The sequence below is a fragment of the Danaus plexippus genome, chromosome 14 (genome assembly GCF_018135715.1).
Source record: "Danaus plexippus chromosome 14, MEX_DaPlex, whole genome shotgun sequence".
Taxonomy (NCBI): domain Eukaryota; kingdom Metazoa; phylum Arthropoda; class Insecta; order Lepidoptera; family Nymphalidae; genus Danaus; species Danaus plexippus.
The window spans coordinates 3,650,174-3,670,781 of NC_083546.1; positions in this window are offsets into that span (position 1 = coordinate 3,650,174).

Below are 20,608 nucleotides of genomic sequence, written 5' to 3' on the forward strand. Positions count from 1 at the left end.
CTGCGATGAGTGCGAAAGTCGGTTGCCTTTCCCTTTTCCCACCCTTTTATTTCATTCTTCCTCTATCGCGGTCGGCAAATCATCTACAACATCCCTTATGTTACAAATGTCCATGGGTGTCTTCCTTCATATAGACAGTCTGCTCGTGTACCGCGTTTGGTATATACATATATAAAAAAATGTATATTCTAGAAAAATGAAGAACTAAAAGAAAAATAAAAACTTAAATGTAAATATGGAAATGGAATATATTGATTAATTTAAATACTGGTATATATAATTTAAATCCCAATTTTAATTGAGTATTTCTGTTTTTTTTTTTTATTATAAATTGTTATACAACTTTATTTAGCGCTTATTCCAAATAACTAGCCGAATTACAATTTTATGCATTAATTATACCATATTTGTATAATGTAAAATAAGTTCTTAAAATATATTGTAAGTTTTGATTAAATTAAATAAGAAGATAATATGTTTTAATTTGTTCAATAAGAAAAGTAAATGGATAATTAAACTTGATGTTCAATGAAGGCAAACGTTATGTCATGGACTCAGCTGCTAAATTGAACGAGTGATTAAAACGGATATCACAACATATGTATAATAATTATTGAGGATACAAATTACCCGCTTGAGTTTCTTCTCATTTGTGAAACGGTGGCTGTTTTGAGAATTACAATGTATTAAATAATTACATACAATATATTTAGTTAACATTTCTTTACGATATAATTTTATATCCATCAATCATTTTCGTAGCCTAAAAATTAATGAAAATAAAAATCAGTTTATATAAATAAGGTTTTATTTTCTAATGTTTTTTTAATTAACTGTTGTTGTAATGTATTATTTTTAAGGTTAGGTTCATTTTTTTTACAACCAGCAATTAATCATTTTTAGTGTATTATTTATCCAGTACGCAACGGCCTAAAATCTAAATAGAGCGTTAAATTATTCAAGCATATTCGCAGTTCTTCTACCAAGAGCGAGTACATCATCCATCATAGCTTGATAAATAATAATATAAAGGGGAGAGCCGAAGATTTAGTTTTTATTATATATTTTTTATCTGTACTGTATTATGTGTACTGATTCTATTAAATAAAAAGACTAGAATCGTTGGTACTTAATCTGTTTCGTTCCTCGTTACCATACATATTTTAATATGAATAATAATTAGATATACTGTAATATGCAAACCCGAAACTCGACAACATATTGTTGTATGTAGATACAATATATAAAGCAGTATTGCGATAGTACGTATAAAATCGCGTACGTCTAATATCTGTAACCTGAAAAGCCCAACTATTGTAGAAAATAAACATTTATATATATCATTTGTGTACAATTTTCATTTATTTGAAAGTGTTAAAGTAACTGTGTGTTAAAGTAAAAGTGAATAATAAGTTATTTACAAAATAATATATGTCGGATTTATTACAAATTCATTATTTTAAAGAGAGGATGCCAGTCTCGCTGACGTCACTAATGTCACTTGTTCCAGTACGTTCCAGATATTTAAAAATGAAACTTCAATTCTTCTAAATGTTCTTGTATTTCTCGAAGGTTCTTCATAATCACATTCTTTATGATCCGCACTCAGTGAACTCTGCAGTCCGCTGTCGTGCGTCCAGACGTCATATTTATACCAGAATTCAAACATAGTTCTATTCTCTTTGATTTCGTTTTACTTTTAACAATAGTAACGACGACCAATAAGTTGTTATAATAATTGACGACAGCCTCGAGTTATTTTCATGTTGCATCCGTCATTGAAGCTGCTTGCGCCGATACATACGATATTTATAACAGATATTCGCTTGGCAAACATGAGCAATAAGCGCAATATTTATTTTCAATTTCAAATATAACTCTTTCAGTTTCATTGTAGACACGTTTTCATACTGAGAACAGTTACACTGGGGTATTTGTAGAATATAAATAAAAATATCGCTAAGGGTCTATATTATTGAAATTCATATATAACAATTTCATAAAGAATTTATTAACTACATTTTAAATATCTTCCTTCCTACATTCAATATATATTGTAATTTTGGTATCAAAGAGATGTGACAGATAAAAAATGATAAGATTTTATTCAATATTGTGTATTTTTTAAGTTGTTTATATTGTTTGAGTTTATTTATAAATAGGCGAAACATCAAAAAACAATATTTTTTAAGAATTGTTGTTGTAAAAATCAGATTTTGTGATAAGCATGATTGGTGGATTGATTTGACTTTCGGTTTATTGACAATAACATACCTCAAACTTGGAAATGAAGGTAATTTTTAATATTGGTTAAGATGGATCAAATCTTGCATCAATTAGCAAGATTGAATGTATAAGGTATAATATATCATAAACTAGGGTGACAACAATATTCTGTATATTTACTTACTTGACTAACTCGTCTTTTTATTTACAATAGTATGCGTTAATTTTTTTTATTCTCCAAGCTTATAATTTTTGTAAAAATATAATTTACGACACGTATAAATTAGTTTTGATAATATAATTAAAAATAAAATGGTATGTTGCTATATCGAAATCAACTTTAACAGATACTTATCTTCATTGACGTTTAATAACTAAATCTGTTATTAATCACGCAGAAAAGAAACAGTTACGAATAATGTGAAATAATATTGAATAAATTTTTTTTTAATTATAAAAAATATGATAAGTTTAAATAGTCTATTTCAGTTTAAGAATTATGAGCATAATAGTAGAAAAAAAACTAAAAACATACCTCTTATGAAAATTGTTGGATTTGACATATAGTTTTAAAACAGTGGCCATGATTATGTAAAAATATTAAAATAATGATAAAATTTAAAGTAATTAATGATTTATAATATTTATTTATTATAATTAAAATAAAAGTATAGTGATAGTAGTATACGAATCTTATAAAAGGTATTATAACCATAGCTATGAAAAAAAACGTATTTAATAACGTCTCAGAAAAAATACGGAGCTAGTAAAATTTTAAGTAACAAGGGATAAAACTTTTTATCTCTAACTTGGAATATCCTCAATGGGGAGGCATAGCTAACTGAAAGAGGCACGAACTTATATCTAAAAGATTTAACGTAGGACGGCAGGTGGATTTGTAGTTTTCAGAATCAGGTTTTTCCTTGATTAAACTGATTATTGGCTTGTTGAGTAAGAAAAATACCTTCCTCTGGTAGAATGATGCAGTTTGACTGAACGATATCCCGGAAAGAGAGGGATTAAATAATGAAAATTTTTGGAAAATGTATAAGAATCAAGTTGAAGATTTTGTCTAATAACTCAATTACACTACAATACAGTGTTGATAGAAGGCGGCAGGTTCTTCTCTTATCTTAATATATTTAATTTACAGAGAATTTATCGTGTATCTACGATGCAGTGGTTGAGGAAATCCGTATTATTGGTAAGAAAGAATATTAAAATAATAACATATTTAAGTAATCACGAAAGATTCATTTTTTAATTTACAGTTTTTTGGAAACATTTGTTATTAAATACAACATTTGTGCTTTACGTATTAAAATATTGACATTCAATTTATAGGCAATAGCAATTATCTTTTAAAGAAACGTTAAGTTATTAATGTTATTTTGGAATTTTTATTAATTGCACAGAGCTCGTGTATTGAATAAAACTCTAGGAAACTTAAATACTTCGAAATTATTATTATTACTTAGTAATTTATCTGTTACAAATATTAAGTTGGTTTTTTAATTATTGAAGTAAACAAAATGGATGCTCATTCCTTTAAAAACCTTTTCTTTTATCTTCTTTCGTCTTACTGAAATGACTTCCAAAATTGTCAACTCGTTCGTTTCAGATTAAAGAATAAACTCTTTCAAATGGAAACAAAGACAATAATTTTCTATTTTAAAACTAAAATAACAACTTAATGAAACATATTTTGTGTATCGTTGAACTAAATTAAAATTCTTTGGACAATAAAAAAAATATTATGAATAGAAAAGCAAACTGAATGTTAAATTTATATTTATTATACTCTATTTATTCCTGTTTATCAGACCACAAACAAACTTACGTAGAAGTTCCAAAAATTTAAAATAAAATAAAATTAGAAACATAAAGTTAAAAAATTAAAATGATGCTATATTGGTCAACGGATTACAAAAAACTGCAAAATTTAATTCAAGAGTTTCAACCTGAAAGTAACGACTATAACGAACTGAAGCAATATATCTTAAAATCTATTTCAGAAAGTAAACAAAGATTAATAACCATCCTCGTAAGGACTGGATTAATAAAGAATTAATTAAAGGTATAAACTACAGAATCAAGTTATGGATTGAATTCCAAAAGGAACCTAATAATATAAGTAAAAACAAACAATACTACACACAGCGTAATAAAGTGCGACTGGACATCAAAAACACTAAAGAAAGTTTCTATGTTAAAAAGTTTGAATACGTCAAAAACAATCCACGTCGACTTTGGTCATACATTAATGGCCTATCAAATAAAAATAGTAAAATTTATCGTGCTCTTCCAAAATTAAAGACTCCTAATGGTCTTGTAACAGAATCGAGAGTGGTATGTAACATATTCAATGATTATTTTTCCTCAATAGGTTTTAAACTGGGAAACGAGATACCAACAAAATTTCATAAAAGCTTAATTTATTCGATGCCATCAATTAGTTTAGATAAAAAGTTTATCGAATTCTCACCATGTACTGCAGAAGAACTCATTAAAATTATTAGAGGTCTTGACAATAATACTAGCTCTGGTATTGACGGTATCAGTACAAAACACATAAAATGTATTAGTAGTTTAGTAGCTCAAAACTTAAACAATTGCTTTAATAAACTCCTCGAAAAAGGTAATTTTCCCGTCTCTTTAAAACTTGCAAAAGTTAGTCCGATGCACAAGTCTGGAGTGTTAAGTGATCCTAATAATTATCGTCCAATCTCCGTGCTGCCAGTTATTTAAAAAATTTTGGTAAAAATTATCTCCATAACACTAGATGAATACTTATTTTCTATAAATTTCTTTTCCGAATGTCAATACGGATTTAGTCCTCATTCAAACACCTTAGCGGCTACTTTAGACTTAGTTACTGAAATAAAAACTAACTTGGATTGTAAAAAGATTGTCTTTATTGATCTGCACAAGGCGTTTGACACCGTCAGTCACCAATTGTTACTTGACAAACTTAAAAAAATTGGAATAACGGATATACCCCTTCAAATGTTAAAATCCTACCTCAGTGATAGGTATCAAGTTACAAAAATAAATGACACTCAAAGTGATAGAAAATCCATATCATGTGGTGTGCCACAAGGGTCGATTCTTGGGCCGTTAGTGTTTCTAGCTTACATAAATAATATTTCTGAAGCGAAAGTGCACGGTAAATTAACACTTTATGCTGATGACACTTGTCTTTTTTACTTTGGGGATTCCAATGACGTCATTATTACTCAGGAACAAGAGGATTTGAACACCTTTTTTGATTGATTTCGTTGTAACTTACTTGCAATAAATGTATCTAAAACCTCTTACTGTATTTTTAAGCCAAAAAATAAAAAAAACTCGCAAAACTATCAAACATTAACAATTGACTGCACGGCATTGACAGAAAAAAAGGAGGAAAAATATCTCGGTCTAAGAATTGACCACAACTTAACGTGGAGCTATCAAATTAACTATGTTATGACAAAACTCAGATCGTTTCTTGGTGCCGTTCAACATAGTATTGGCTGTTTTCCCCGCAAAGTTCGATTTATGATAAACAACTCTTACATTAAATCTTATTTGACATACCTTATTGAATTATGGGAAACAGCGTCAAAAACAAAATTAAATAAACTGCAAACGTTACAAAACAAAATTATAAAAACATTATTCAATTATAAGAATAGAACTAGTACTGAAAAAAATTATAAAGAAACGAACATTATGAATATTAACCAATTATACCAGTTTTATACGCTATTGCTTATTTACAAAATTCTACATAATAAAATTAGTTCGAAAATAAAATTCACTCTGAATAATGAATCTCCAAAATACAGTCAACGAAGACCAAATAAAACTCTTCTAATTTCTAAAACTAGAACTAGATACGGACAAGGGACTTTGATTTTTGAAGGAGCACAATTATACAATAAATTACCAGACGCAATAAAAAACATTGAATCATTAAATATTTTAAAGAACAGGCTCAAATACCATATCCTAAATTCATTTTAAATAAGTTGTATAATTTTTCATGTGCATTCCTATGCGAATTAAGCCTCCTGAACAGTTTTGTATATACTACCCACATTTTTATTATTATTATTTATTAATTTTTCATATAAGTCACTGTATGTTTTTAATGAGAAATAAATATTCTTTACATTCATTTGCAAATTATTGGGAGATAGTTAAAATTGATCACACCTTTGACCCCTATTTAAAACCAATACAAAGTACTGCGAAAAGGAAAATAGTTATCAATGTTCTGCGTTTGATATTATAGGATTGGTTAAGCAAACTATTATAATAAATTAATATTTATTTAACAGACTTTGTTGATTCTGTGTATTGCTTATGGGACCACAACTCTGATCAGCTGTTTGATCTGTATCAGTTAATAATGTACGTCATTACAGGTTTACTAATTACTACTTTGATATTATTATATTCGATATTTTTAATAAAAAACATAAAAGTTTCATATAATCGAATTACGTAATTTTTTTTTAAAACGTTGGTATAAAAACCCTAAAAATGTAAGTATATCATTTTAAAATAAATATTGTTTAATTTGTTTCACAAATTATGTTTATAAGATCAAAATTATGCCAACAAAAAATTTGCATAATTTATATAGATAATATAGGTCGTACTTAGAAGGAATAGTATATAGCATTTTGGACGATCTTAACAAGGTCGATAAGTAAGGTCAAAAAAGCTTGGATCTACGATAATTATCCAATATCACGTTTGAATTGGCCTTTCCTCATCTATGATTTTAATAAAACCCTTTTGTCAAAATTAGATGCAAGCGTCATAAAGGTGTTAAAGTTGTGGCTGGAGCCCGCGCTGTCGGCTGATTCGTCAATGTTATTCAGGAATCGCATTATTTTGGGAATAATCTAAAAAAGCCATCGGAGCTCTGTGAACACCTAAGAGTTTCCCAGAGACATATCGTTGGGAAATAGTAACAGCTCAGGATTAAGTAGAAGAGCCAAAGTTACGAATATATTCGGCAATACGAGAATGCTAAATATAACATCCATGCAACGAGCTTAGAAGTGCAGAATTAGTGGCTATACATAGGAGATTTTTGGATTCTATTAGCACTAAAACGGCGCACTTTAATTTATGATTGACCAGCACTGCTAAAATTTTATCTCAATCCATTCCAGATGACTCTCCCAGATCAGAGTAATTTAGTAAAATTAGGTAAAGGTATCGAAAAAACTTGCTACATCTGCGGGAAGGCGGTTGGAACTGCTTAGCTTTTACTGGTGGGATGCAGAGTACTCCTGGATAGCGGTCAATACTCGCGTCGTCACGATAGGATTTCAGAAATCATACGTGAAGCGGTTAGTCTTTCGGTAGCCAGTAACTCACTACGAATAGGTACGTTGTAAATTTGTACTCAGTAGAAGAAGGAGCGAGAGGTCTAACAGCAGAATCTCTCTATAACCTACTTAAAGATTTCGACCTGTTAAGAACTAACATCAGTCCATTCTTGGAACATGTATGTACTCGTAGAATTCCATCAAAGAGAACAATTTTCGTACTTTCCATTAATAAGGAATATTAAATAAGAAATAATGAATTATATAAATATAGTATTATAATTTTATTAGCCTTTTGCATAAAGTATAATTTTAATTAATAAATGTATTTTAGAGTAGCTTTCGATTTTTCTTTGATCTTCCGTGTGTAGCTAACGTGAGACAATGTTTGTACTATGTTTATTATTATTAATAAAAAATTAAAAAAAAAACAATTAATGTGTTGAGAATAGATTTCATATCTTTACTGAATATTTTTCCGAGCTACGTAATACAATATTTTTCGTTTTAATTATTAAAACGGTAGTGTAGAGGAACATGTATGTGAGAGCTATCTTTCTTTTATAAATTTGATTATAAACGATAAAGAACATGTAAAATATAATATCGAGTTCCCATTAATGTTTTATTCCGACAATTTATATCTTAAGATCGGTCTAGTGAAGTTGTGGGTGACAGCTAATTGTAAATAGAACTATGAAAAGATTTGTAGTATCATAAATTCTGGCACCGCTTCTCAATAAACTGAAACTTTGAAATTGCTAACCATAAATGTTTGCGCAAAATGTATCACAAACCCAACGATTTGCAATTGAAATTGCGTGAACTTATATTTGAAATTATGAAACATCTGTATATTTATAACTGTTTAAATTTACATATGTACTCAAATTGATAATTAAATATTCTTTTTCGGACACGGGTATACAGAAAATACTATATATAAAAAACATTTAACGATGTAACTTAAGAATATCTTCTATCGTCAGATCTTTTGCATCTTTTAATAAAGTGATTGAATTTACTATAAAGGGAGGGGCTAAAATTTCCTAAAAGGAAAATTAGTTCCTTTCAACGTTGGGTCACAATTCCTTAAGAGTTCAAAGTCGCAATCCGAAAACCCTAATAATATGAAGTCAGTCTATAAATAAAAATGTATATATTTAAATTTTAATATGAAAAAAGGTTTACAGAGAAAGAATTAATATTTTAATATAATATTAAATTATAAAAGGACATTTTTTGACACAAAGAGTACTCGTTTTGTATAGGTATATAAACATATATATTTTTTAAATAATTCACATCTCTCAGTTTAATTTTAATTTTTGTCATATCATATATGGATTCCATATAGTTCTTCGATACTTTGTTCGTTCTTTTGTGAAAAAACGTTGTATGATGTAAACAACATTTTTTATTTGTCGCGATTTTATCAGACCTCTCTTAGGACATAAATTATGTGCGTTGAGAATAAACTAATCAGATCAATTGAAACGTGACATACTGATTTAGATTGACATGTTTTGTTTACTAGTTCTAAAGCCCGTACACCTCAGGAGACGACTCTTATTATCGCGAAAATTGGAACAGAAATTCATCTTTATCGATATTCTCAATTTAGCACCACACAAGTTCTCTTTTTAGTAAAGTAATATCATCATCATCATTATCAGCACGTTTGCTGAAGACGGGCTGGCGATTTCAATCTTATAATTTGAAATTATAAGACCAGGTTTCGTCACGATGTATTCCTTCACCGTCCGTCAGTGGTGTCTAAATACTCTTAGAAAGTACAAATGACTCGAAAAAGATTACATTGGTACTTGCCCAGTTACGAACCCGCTTCCTCACGTATGAGAGGTGGGCCTTTAACCTCCAGGCCACCACGACTTCGACTAAGAAAATAATATTGTAATGTTTAAATTATTAAAGCAAGCATGTTTTTGATTTATTTCTAAGAATGGATAATAATTAAAATAAATTCAATATATTTATATCCAAGCTTTATATATATATATTTATAAATAGAATAAGTATTTTCATTGAAAAATAATATATTTCGAAACATGTTATGTTTTACGGCTTAAAAACTTATTATTCTATACCGGTGTATTTTAATTTTTGTTTTAATATAAATATACAATAATATTAACTATTAAAATCGTCACAAATATAATTACCTTGAGCTAGTGATAACTCGATATGTCAGATTGAATATTCAATTCAATTTGTTGTAAATTCGAATCATATTTCCTTTGAGAAGGAAGCGAGTTCATTTCGAAAATGATTGTAATAAATCTACTTTGGAAATTTGTCAGAGTATTTATTAATATTTCAGAAATGTTTATTTCAATAATTTTTTTTATATATTATTAAATATTATAATTTTTTTTAGAATATATTTTGCCTATTTGAGTAACAACATGAATCTTAAACGAATAAATAATTAGAATAAAACTTAAAAATGAATTTAATTTATATCAATAACTATATCATCCTAATTTTAAGCTCCCGGTTATTTAAACTGACATTAAAGGAAAAGTAGGAGATAGATGTTAATCCTAATCACGTTAGATGTGAAAGATCATATTTTTACTCTACACTTTAACAATCTTAAAAGGGACGATTCTTCTCTTCTTCTTCTTCTTCTCAGCTTCTAAGGACATGACAAAATATCCGACAAAGATTAAATAAAGCTTCTCTGTTAGCTTTTGATAAAGAAGTCAAATTGCTTACTAAATGGTCACAATACCTTTTATAATTGAATTGAGCTTTTTATATTTATTTTAAAATGTGTTTCTTTTTCTTACTGTATTTCTACAGTGTGTGCTTAAGAAGGTCAAGTCTAAAAGTTGAGTGATGTGAAGTGATATTGTTTCATCACAACGACATGTGCAATTACAAAAAAATACCAGCCGACTTACATCTGAATTTAATATTACATCTTTATATTTTAAAAATATGTCTTAAGGTTAAAAAAAAATTAAGTTCAAATGAAAATTGATAGTGTAATGTTTTAAGGCAAAATGGCATAAATGGAAAGTACATTTTTGAAATATCGTATTACCTGTTTTCTGTTAATGTTATTACCTGTTTTCTATTAATGTTATACTCGTACCTGTATATTTGACTTAACGGAAAACCAAACTGAATCATTAACAGTTAGATGTTTTGGTTCTGAATAAAACATAGAGTCTCTCTCTAGGAGAGACATAGAGAGAGAGAGGGATAATAACAAACCTTATTTTCATAATTTTCCTTCAATCATGTGCTTTTAAAAATAATAAGTACAAGTAGCATGAAAGTAAATGTGAAGATATTTGCACTTCTTATCATTGAATTCTTAAATAGGAAACCAATTGTACCCATTTAATTTAATATTGTGCTAGGTAGGTACTGATGTTTATATAAAAAAAAATAACTTAATTATCGACTTTTCATTCAATAACTTTTACCCAAATACCCAAGTAATCATATATTATGAAAAAAACAAATCTGAAGCAGATTTCGAAATTCATTAAGACCTTGTATAGTTGCCGCTTGCAAGCAACGAGAAAATAACGAATTCCTTGTCTACTCTCAGTTATTTGTTTATTCATTCAAGAACAAAGCAATTACCAATTGCCAAGAATTTGCTAGATGTGAATAAAAAGTCTAAAACGAAATACATTCCTAAATGCAGCTCTAAGTGCTCTTAATCGCTTTGTTTAATTTGTAATGTCTAATGGCTAAGTACTAACTAAGTGCATTATAGAGTGTATTTAAATAAGATATTCTCTAAGCGAAGAAACACCAACACACGTAGGTATAACAAAGTAAAAACTGTGAAGCAACAAAAAAATATATCATGGCGCTCTGTCAGTCAATCTATATGTAAAATAAATAGATTTGAAAACATGAAAAATGAAATTGTGACCAGAAATAATGTTATGCAAATAATCATAAAGATTTAGTTAATAATTATGTATGATGTTTAAATTGATATTATTTAAATTGAATAACTTTCGCTCTGTTTTATTTTAGGACCTCGATAGTGTTAAAATTTTTATTTCTCAGCTTAAGTTTGTCAATTAAAAGATATCGTTTTGTGATATTTATCCGTTGAATGAGTTGTAATTCATTTATAAACATACATAGTTAGGAAATATACAGATAGAGATAGTTATGAGTTACTGTTATACCTACTGCAGTACTGGCGTAAGACTGATATTTGGACAATATTCAAAGTTATACAAAAAGTTTTAATATATGGATATAAGTGTATATAGCGTCAATAAACCTTTTTACGTGTGAATGGTTATAAATAAAATATACCAATTCCCAATTAATGGATACTTGAATAAAAAGAATAATTTTGACTTACCTCTGTCTTATCGGTAAAAAAAATTAATTCTAATGTTAAGTCTTTTAGTATAAAAACTGTCTCGATAACTTTTTGCTGCAAAATTAAAATTATAGCCACATTAATACTCTCATTATCAAAATTAAAAAGCCTTTGAAGGAAACTGCAAAATTCGTGTGAAGCGAAAATATATGATGTTAAATATAAATTGTGATTTATTTAATTTAAGCAAAGAAATCAAAATACACCTGAAAATATTGCAAAACGGATGTCAAGGATAGCAACTGCCATATAATAAAACTAAAAAATCATACAAAGTAGTCTAATATCAAAGAAATTATTTCAGTTTCAATGAATAAAGTGAATCCCTTGAAGTTTCTTTGAAGATTTTTCTTTTTTAATTAGTGACAAAAATTATAAAGAAGTGAAAAAGTTGACAAAAAGAAACATAAAATAAGATCCGTATAAAAATTCTAGGTTTTTATATTAATTGGATTATTAATTTCGAAATACGAATAAATTTGTTCCTTTTGCTTATAGATTTGGTGTAATCATTTGTTTTGTTCCAGTAAAGAAGAAATGTATTTCATAGCACTAATTAACGAGAACAAATATTAATATTTAAATTGTAACGTTTGCGACATCGCAGCTCCTCAATGACGTTATTTTTTGTTTGAAAGAAATACTAGTCTAGATACATATGTATATTGGATGTGAGTGTAATAACGTACATTAAATTGAATATCACGCGAAAATCTAAGATAACATAAAATTAATTATAAACTAAAAAATTTGTGATGGTTGTGATTATTTTGTGATGTACGTGTGTTTCTGATATGTAAAAGACATGTTATAATAAATTTATTTCTTGACACAATATATATTTTCTCTATCCAAGAGTTCAAATGTAGTCGATGGAGAGGTTGTGTAAGAAAACATTTTTCATATTAATTAATTTGAAAATTAATAATGCTCGCCGTCATTCCATGCTTATCCAGTCACGAAGCTTATATATCTTTAATATCTTTGTGATCTTAACGACTGGTAAACAGACTAAAAGCTTTAATTAAGTATATTAATGTTTAATTAAGTATACAAAGTTGAATCATATTACAAATTTCTATAAATAGCAAATGCAATATAAATAAATGTATATGCTATGTCAAGTGTACGCATCATATCTTTATGTTGTAATGTATCAGTCTAAAAATATAGTTTCTCGTTAAATGATCAAATATCATCAGTCGAGATTCCAATAATTCGCTGGGTTAGAATAATATCTAAAAATAGATTTGGTAGATAAACTCACGGTAATACTAATGTGATCGTTTTTTCTTATTTTTATCAAATAAAATGACACAAATAATATTTTTTAATATAGTCTTTAATGGTGAGTAGCGTAGTCGAAGTTCATTGATGTATTTTTTCTCTTTTTTTTTTTGAGTAAAAATTGTATAATAAAATTTGATTCAGGATCTTAGATTTTAGATGGACATTATTTGGTTGACCTGGAAGCCATCAAACCATCCACTCTACAGTTATACCGTCAAAAGCAATCCAACTATATAATGAGGTGTCAGCTCGTATCTACTGAATGTATTTGGATAAATATTTATCTCGGGATAAGTCTTCACTCTGGTGGCAAAACTAATAAGCAAAAAGCGTGAAAATTTAGTATAAACAAAATAAAATACTGCCATTATTTCTTTGTCCTGGAATATGTTTCTAAGAATATTTTACAACTGTAACGAGTTTTTTCATATCCGATGTAACGAGATCAAATTTTCTTTGTGTAAATATATTATAGTTACAAGTAAATCTTTTATATAAAAATTATTTAATATATGTGTTGGAAAAATATTTAATAAATGGTGATGTAGCTTTTATTTAGTAATAATGACACCAATAAGCGTTTCTTTGAAAAAGAAATTGTGATACGACTGGTAAAAAAATTAAAGAAATTGAAATTAATATTATAAGATGTACTTTATGCTTTATATGTACTTTTAGATCCTAATTTTCTCATTGCATAGACATTTAAACGATCAACAAAGACTATCGTATGTCAGATGTTATAATTAGATCAATTTATACATTCAATTAGTTTAAAGTAGTTCTTGTAGTAATTTACCGATAATATGGATACCATTTTGAAGTGGGTATAAAGGCAAATTTTACTTCAAACAGAGCTCCTATACGGGTAGAACTGTTTGTTTGGTGGTTGACATTGGTTGATTTACAGTTGTAGACAAAAGCCTCGGAAATAATGGTTCGCTTCTGAACAAATACCGATTTCATTGTATATTTGTTGAAACCCTTTCTAATTCTAACATAAATAAAATTTGAATAATTTTAATTATGTAAAAATATATTCTGTTTAGTTCTATTAAGATTATCTTAAGGGTGCGGGTTACAATAACCTATTTAGCGACCTGTGAAACACTGAAACTTAGATCTAAATATTCAGTTATTATATAATATTGTTACTCCGATTTGGAGTTCAATATGGTTGCTTTTGAAAATAAATAGAATTAATGGTTTGGGTATAAAGTCATTTGTATGTTATGCAAATAATTATCTATATTTTTAGATTTAAATTTTAAAACATAAAAATTTGTCCATTTTCAAATTTGAAAGGTTTTATAACTTCACTGTATCATCATTCACTACAAAGAAATAGACCATTTATCACAGGTCTTGTCAATGTGATCGGTTGACTTTCTCCGTTTTTGTGTGATTGATTTGTGTGTATTTTATTCTTGGAATTGGGATAAAAGTTAAGTATTTTACGATAGTAAAATATATTATCACATCCCGTGCATGTAGTGTAAAATATATGACATAAACAGACACAAGACAGTTAGCGTTCTTGTTTCTAATCCACGCAATCAGAGCCCTTTTTTAACAGAATTTGGAAGCGTATTTTATATTTTTTTAAAATCCTACATTAAATTAATTACATAGGAAAAATAAAAATAATTTTATCAATTATAACCATCAATGTAATAAAGACAATTGTAAAAATATAACATATATTATTAAAAACATAAATAAGAACATTGTACATGACATTTTTACTTTAAATAACCTGAAGAAAATTTTTATATAAAGTTTATTTAATTAGCCTTCTTCTTACTCAACTACAAGCAGCGTTGAAAATGTTTTTAACATGAGAAATAGTTGTTGTTAGTTATTTATTACTAGTTTTTACTGTATAAAGTGATGTGCTATCTGTCAAAATTTAGAAAAGGTAATTTTTTTTATTATGTGGAGTGAAAATAATTTTTCTAAAGGGATGTATTTCTTTTTCAATTAATAAAGAATTATTTTTATCTTTTTAATCAATCTGCTCTTGTCCTACAAAGTGAAGAACAGTAACAAATATTCATTTTATACACACATACACACACACAAACTTACTGTGTTATATATATATAACTGTGTATATATACACAGTTTTTATACCACTTATATTTATCCCTTTATAACAGCATTGGATCCAAAATTATTATAGAGCTATGAAACTAGAATTCATGCAGGAAGTACTAATTGAACTTTTGTGAAACATTGCTATCATTTACATATTTTTACATTACTTAAGATGCGGGAAAAGTTTTGTGAAAAATATTAACAAAAACATATTCGTAATGTAGGGGATGGCATACATTTTGGGCGAAATAACAACGAAGAATAAAATATCTCACAATAGTGGTATCTTAAAATATCATCGAAGAGTTATGTTTTAATAATTTCAGTTTACGTACTTTTTTGAATATCATTGTTTGTGTATTGTTATAAATATAAAATTTATAAAATTATTCAAATCAATTAATCTTTTGCGTCGCCAGCAAGTGCTGACACTTGATACTGATGATAATTGATTGCATCAATCAAGTAAATGTTTGTCTCTGATGTGTATTGATATGACACTATTAAGTTTCTATTTGCTTTACATTTGTATAATATATATTTTAAATAATCGAGTACAAGTTTTAACTAACTCTTACAATCTAACAACTATTCTAGCAAGGGAAATGGTACCAATGATTAGATTACTGAAGTAAGATACAAAAATCTTTTCAAGAAACTTCAAGGGAATAAAACTTATTACGGGAATGTAACTTATGGGAATAAAAACATCAACAAGAATAGCGTCCGTGTGACAGCTGTCAGCAAACTTATCTTTTTTTCTTCCGACATAATATACGAATGGTAAAACAATAATTTTAATCATCGTCTGTTTTTCACATAACATATACTATTTTTCCTTAAGACTTTGTACATTGCGTAAAGTATCCACTACTTCGTATTATTGTATCGTATTAACTAATTGGTGCGTGACAAACCTGATCCAGGCAGATGAAATCATGCAAATTATTGAGTCTAATGGGTTACCTGAGTATTGTAACCTTTGTAAATTTAATATCTTATATAATTAATATATCTCCTGATATAAAAATTGTTGCCAGGAGTACTTTCTATATTTTTTTATGTAATCAGCTGACGATTTTTTGATGTAACTTTGTCTTTTTATACCAATTGCATCGATGACCATAACATATATTTATTTATATTTGTACCCAAAATTCTAACATGTAGCAAATTTGTCATTTTTGCTATAATAATATGAACAAAACGATCGAAAATTATTTCAAGAGACTAAACGAATAAAAATAATAAACTTTGCTTTTCTATAAAAAACTTGTTTAAGACTAACAATTATTGAAAGTCGAAATAAATAAGTAAATATAAAACTAAAAATTTTGAATAAATATATATTTCAGTCATTTATATTTTTATTAAATTCGTGTACTGTCTCAAAAATCATTTTTATTTCTTTATTATTTATTTATAATCTAAGTTTTAATTTATATGCATCAACGAACAATAAATGTCATGTTAAAATAAATTTACTTTTTCAAACATGAAATAATTTCTAACTGAATCGAATAAACATTTAAAATTATATTCGCTAATCGTTGAAACATATCTGACAAAATAGTGTTAAGCTAAATTTCCAATCAAATTCACATGTAGGTCACATCTATATCTAGTGGTTCGTCGGCAATTCGATCTGCAACAAGGTTATAATTTACCTGCTTACCATTTAAAAATTTCTCGAAATATACATTTTTGTATTCATATTTTGATAGAATGGCTTTATTTCGTTTCTGTTGAAGATTTTAAAGCGTTTCTTTTCGTGTACTCTTATTAAATATATTTGAAATAACGTAAAGTTACAGAGAAAAGTGTTTCATTATAAAAAGTATAACAGTGATGTATAAGCTAGATGCTTCTATTGTCGTTTTATTGGTTAGTTGTTAGCGGTATTATTTATAATATTTTGTGGGGTAACTTATTGTTGAAGATAAATATTGTTATGGTAATTTATTATTTTATCATAATTCCCTCTCGCTTGTTTCAGTTTTCTGTTTAGGATTATTGCTATATTTATAATGGCTTTAGACAATTCCTGATATACAAATCAAAGCAATTCAAATTCAAAGTTCCTAATCGAGTAATTTGTTACACTGGAAAACTTAACTTTAAAATGAAATTTAACAGTGGTGATAAAAGATTAGATGAAAGTATTCTCAAGCTTTTTTGATATGGAGAAATATACACTATTTATATAGGTTTAGTATTGGGTTTCTATAACGAGTCTTTTAAGTAATTTTAAAATGAAAATAGACTCTTTAACTCAGTGTCCACCTAAATCTTTAAAATAAAATTTACAATATCTGAGAAATTTGACGCCAATAAATAATGAGATTCCAGAAAAAATAAAAAGATATAAATATTTAATTATAAAAACACAAGGAAAGTTGATAAGGTTCGGTTTAGTGCAAAGGAAAAAGCGAATCTCATTAACTTTATCAGAGGAGTGAAATTAGCTTTATCTATATAATATGACGCCTCCACCAAGAAATTACAATTTGCAAAAAATTACCAAGAGATTTAACTGCGTTTGTGTCGACTTCTGAAAGAACCGGATGTCAGCCTTTTTTCTTTTCTTCGTCCTTCATTTATCGGTTCTTAAATCTTTTGTAGAGCATCAAGAAGTGTCTTTTTTTAATAATTACTTTTGTTACTATTTTTTTTTTGCGTATTGAAAAAAATTTAAAATGACTTAATAAAAAGAAATGGTAGATTTGGTAACTTAATTATATTGAAAGTTTATTTTATGTATCTTTGTAGCATACAGACATATCGGTTCAAGTTTCAAAATTTTTATATTTGGTAGCTGTAAATTTCAAAATCATGCTAGTTTCCTATTTTAAGAGCTCAACTTTAGTTTTTTTATACTTTTTTTTTTGTTTCGTATATTACATATAAATTTGCAAAATTACTGTTGTCTTTATTTAGGTCCTGTATGTCGGCGTTAACTACTATCATAGAAAGTAATAGATATAACAGAACGAAATTTATTTTATTAAAGAAAAAATATTAATTTACATAGACATTATGTGAACATGCATTATTAAATATAATTAGAGATTTATTATGAATCATAAATAACATTTTGTAAAAAAGATTAAGTTTTAATATAATTAACGTAAAATTTATTTCATTTCAGTTAGTTTCAGTCATTTTAGTGCTAAATAAGACAATGTGATATATTTTGCAATTCAGTTTACAAGATACTAACATTTAGAGTAAAAGATATGTCAGTCCTGAGTGCTTTTCACTGTATGTTACTGTTTATGACATTTTCTAAATAATAGGACCGTTGAAAAGTCGTATAAAGATTTTGTATTAAAAATAAATTTAAAAGTTAGCTTAGAAAATACGACGTTGTCTATATTCTTTGGCTTTATTCCAATTGTTAGCAAAACGTTTCCTATTTCATCGACTTTATTACAAATGAAATATGTGGTATGTAAAATGATATCTGGTACCGTTATAAAAATGACAATGCATTTTTTGCAACGTGATATTTATTGCTAGAATAATCATTTGTACAGATTTTTTATCCACAAAAAAAATGTATTTTTACATAGCAGTCGTTGAAGTTATATTTCATTGAATTATTCGTTTAAAAATTTATATTTTTTTTTTTGTCATATCATATGTCTAATGCAATTTTTATCATTCAATTTCATTTTAAAGACTGGAAAGAGAATTTGAAAGAATACTGAGTTATAATTCATCCATGTCACACTAGAGAGGCTTTATTTTAATAACAAGTATTTATTCAAAATATAACATTTCAATAATATTTGTATTTTTTATAAATGGTGTAACTAATCAGTTACTTGATATGATAAATCGCTGGTAATGTATATGCATGCTGCAATAACTTTAAATCCTTTAACGAATTTATTTATGTCATAATAGTTAACATGCTATCAAATAATAATAAATTAGTTATAATACTCTTGCTTTCTTCTTGTTATGTATCAACATTACAGGAAAATATAAGTTTTTTTTAATGACTGCCGTTAGAGATTGGTCCGTTACATTGGGGCCTGAAGGATCTCTAGGGTACGTATATACGTTCTAAGGGCGCGATGAAAAAATTTTATAATTTTCAATTTCTACTAAGTAATATAAATTTGTTTTTATTTAGTTTATTGTTTAAATATTGAGTAACTTCCAATTTTTTTGACTTCATCATTCATCATAATCATTGCTGATTTAGTAAGCAAATAATGTGTTAGCAACTATCAAATCAATGGAGAATTTTATTTTATCACTTCTAAAATAGGAATTAAATCATGTTCGAATTCATAAGCGCACATGAAATAGTAACTTAAAAAAATAGCAACAAGTGATTATTTAAAGGATCTGAGATTTTCGCGGGTACACACTTAAACTGAAAATGTTTTTAAAACGTGACTGCGCGTTTTGATTATTATATTTTCCGGACGTTTTTGACATCAATAAGACTTACTGACATGCACTTTCATGTCGTCTGCCCGCGATCACAGCTGCTGCATATTAATATAAAAATAATGAACATGGTATTATTTCAAATGTTAATAATTTTTTGAATCAAGTCAAGATAATGTTTTAAACATTAAAGTGTTTATAATACTTTTATTTATTTAATAAATCCTCAGATATTTGTATTTAGCTCAACGGTCTGATTGGAGATTTATTAAAAAGTTTACATAAAACCACTATCTTACTTAATACTCCCCACAATGAGGGTGCAGAAAGTATTACTAAGATGGCTACAAAAAATGTGTGGCGTATCGAAGCGTTAAATGAACAGGCGTTTTGTTTAGTGATGCTGCAAATTGAATATATGTATAAAAGCTGTTTATAAAAGATAACACTTTTATATTCTTAGTTTTTGTTGTGGAAGCTGTAGAAACTTTAGATAAAAATTATATAAATAAAAATACTAAAGCTCTTAAATTTAGCTTTACCAAATCTATAAAAAAATATAAATACAACAATTTTTTTTGTTTTTTTTTTCGTTTTTACGAATATTTGTCGTTTGGATGATTCAGAGAAGCTACTTAATCAATTAGATCGGCTTTAAAACTTAGGAAACTGATGTTCGTATTTGAAAAGTTTAATGAATAATAAACTTGAATACTTACCATTTATTATCAGTTAAAAATTTATTGACTTTTTATCCTTACATTTCAAATTCAAAATATATGCCATTTAATATAATAAGAATAAAATATGAATAACTCAGATCATGTTTCGACTCAATATTTCGACTTTACGTTTCGATAATATTTCTTATTAA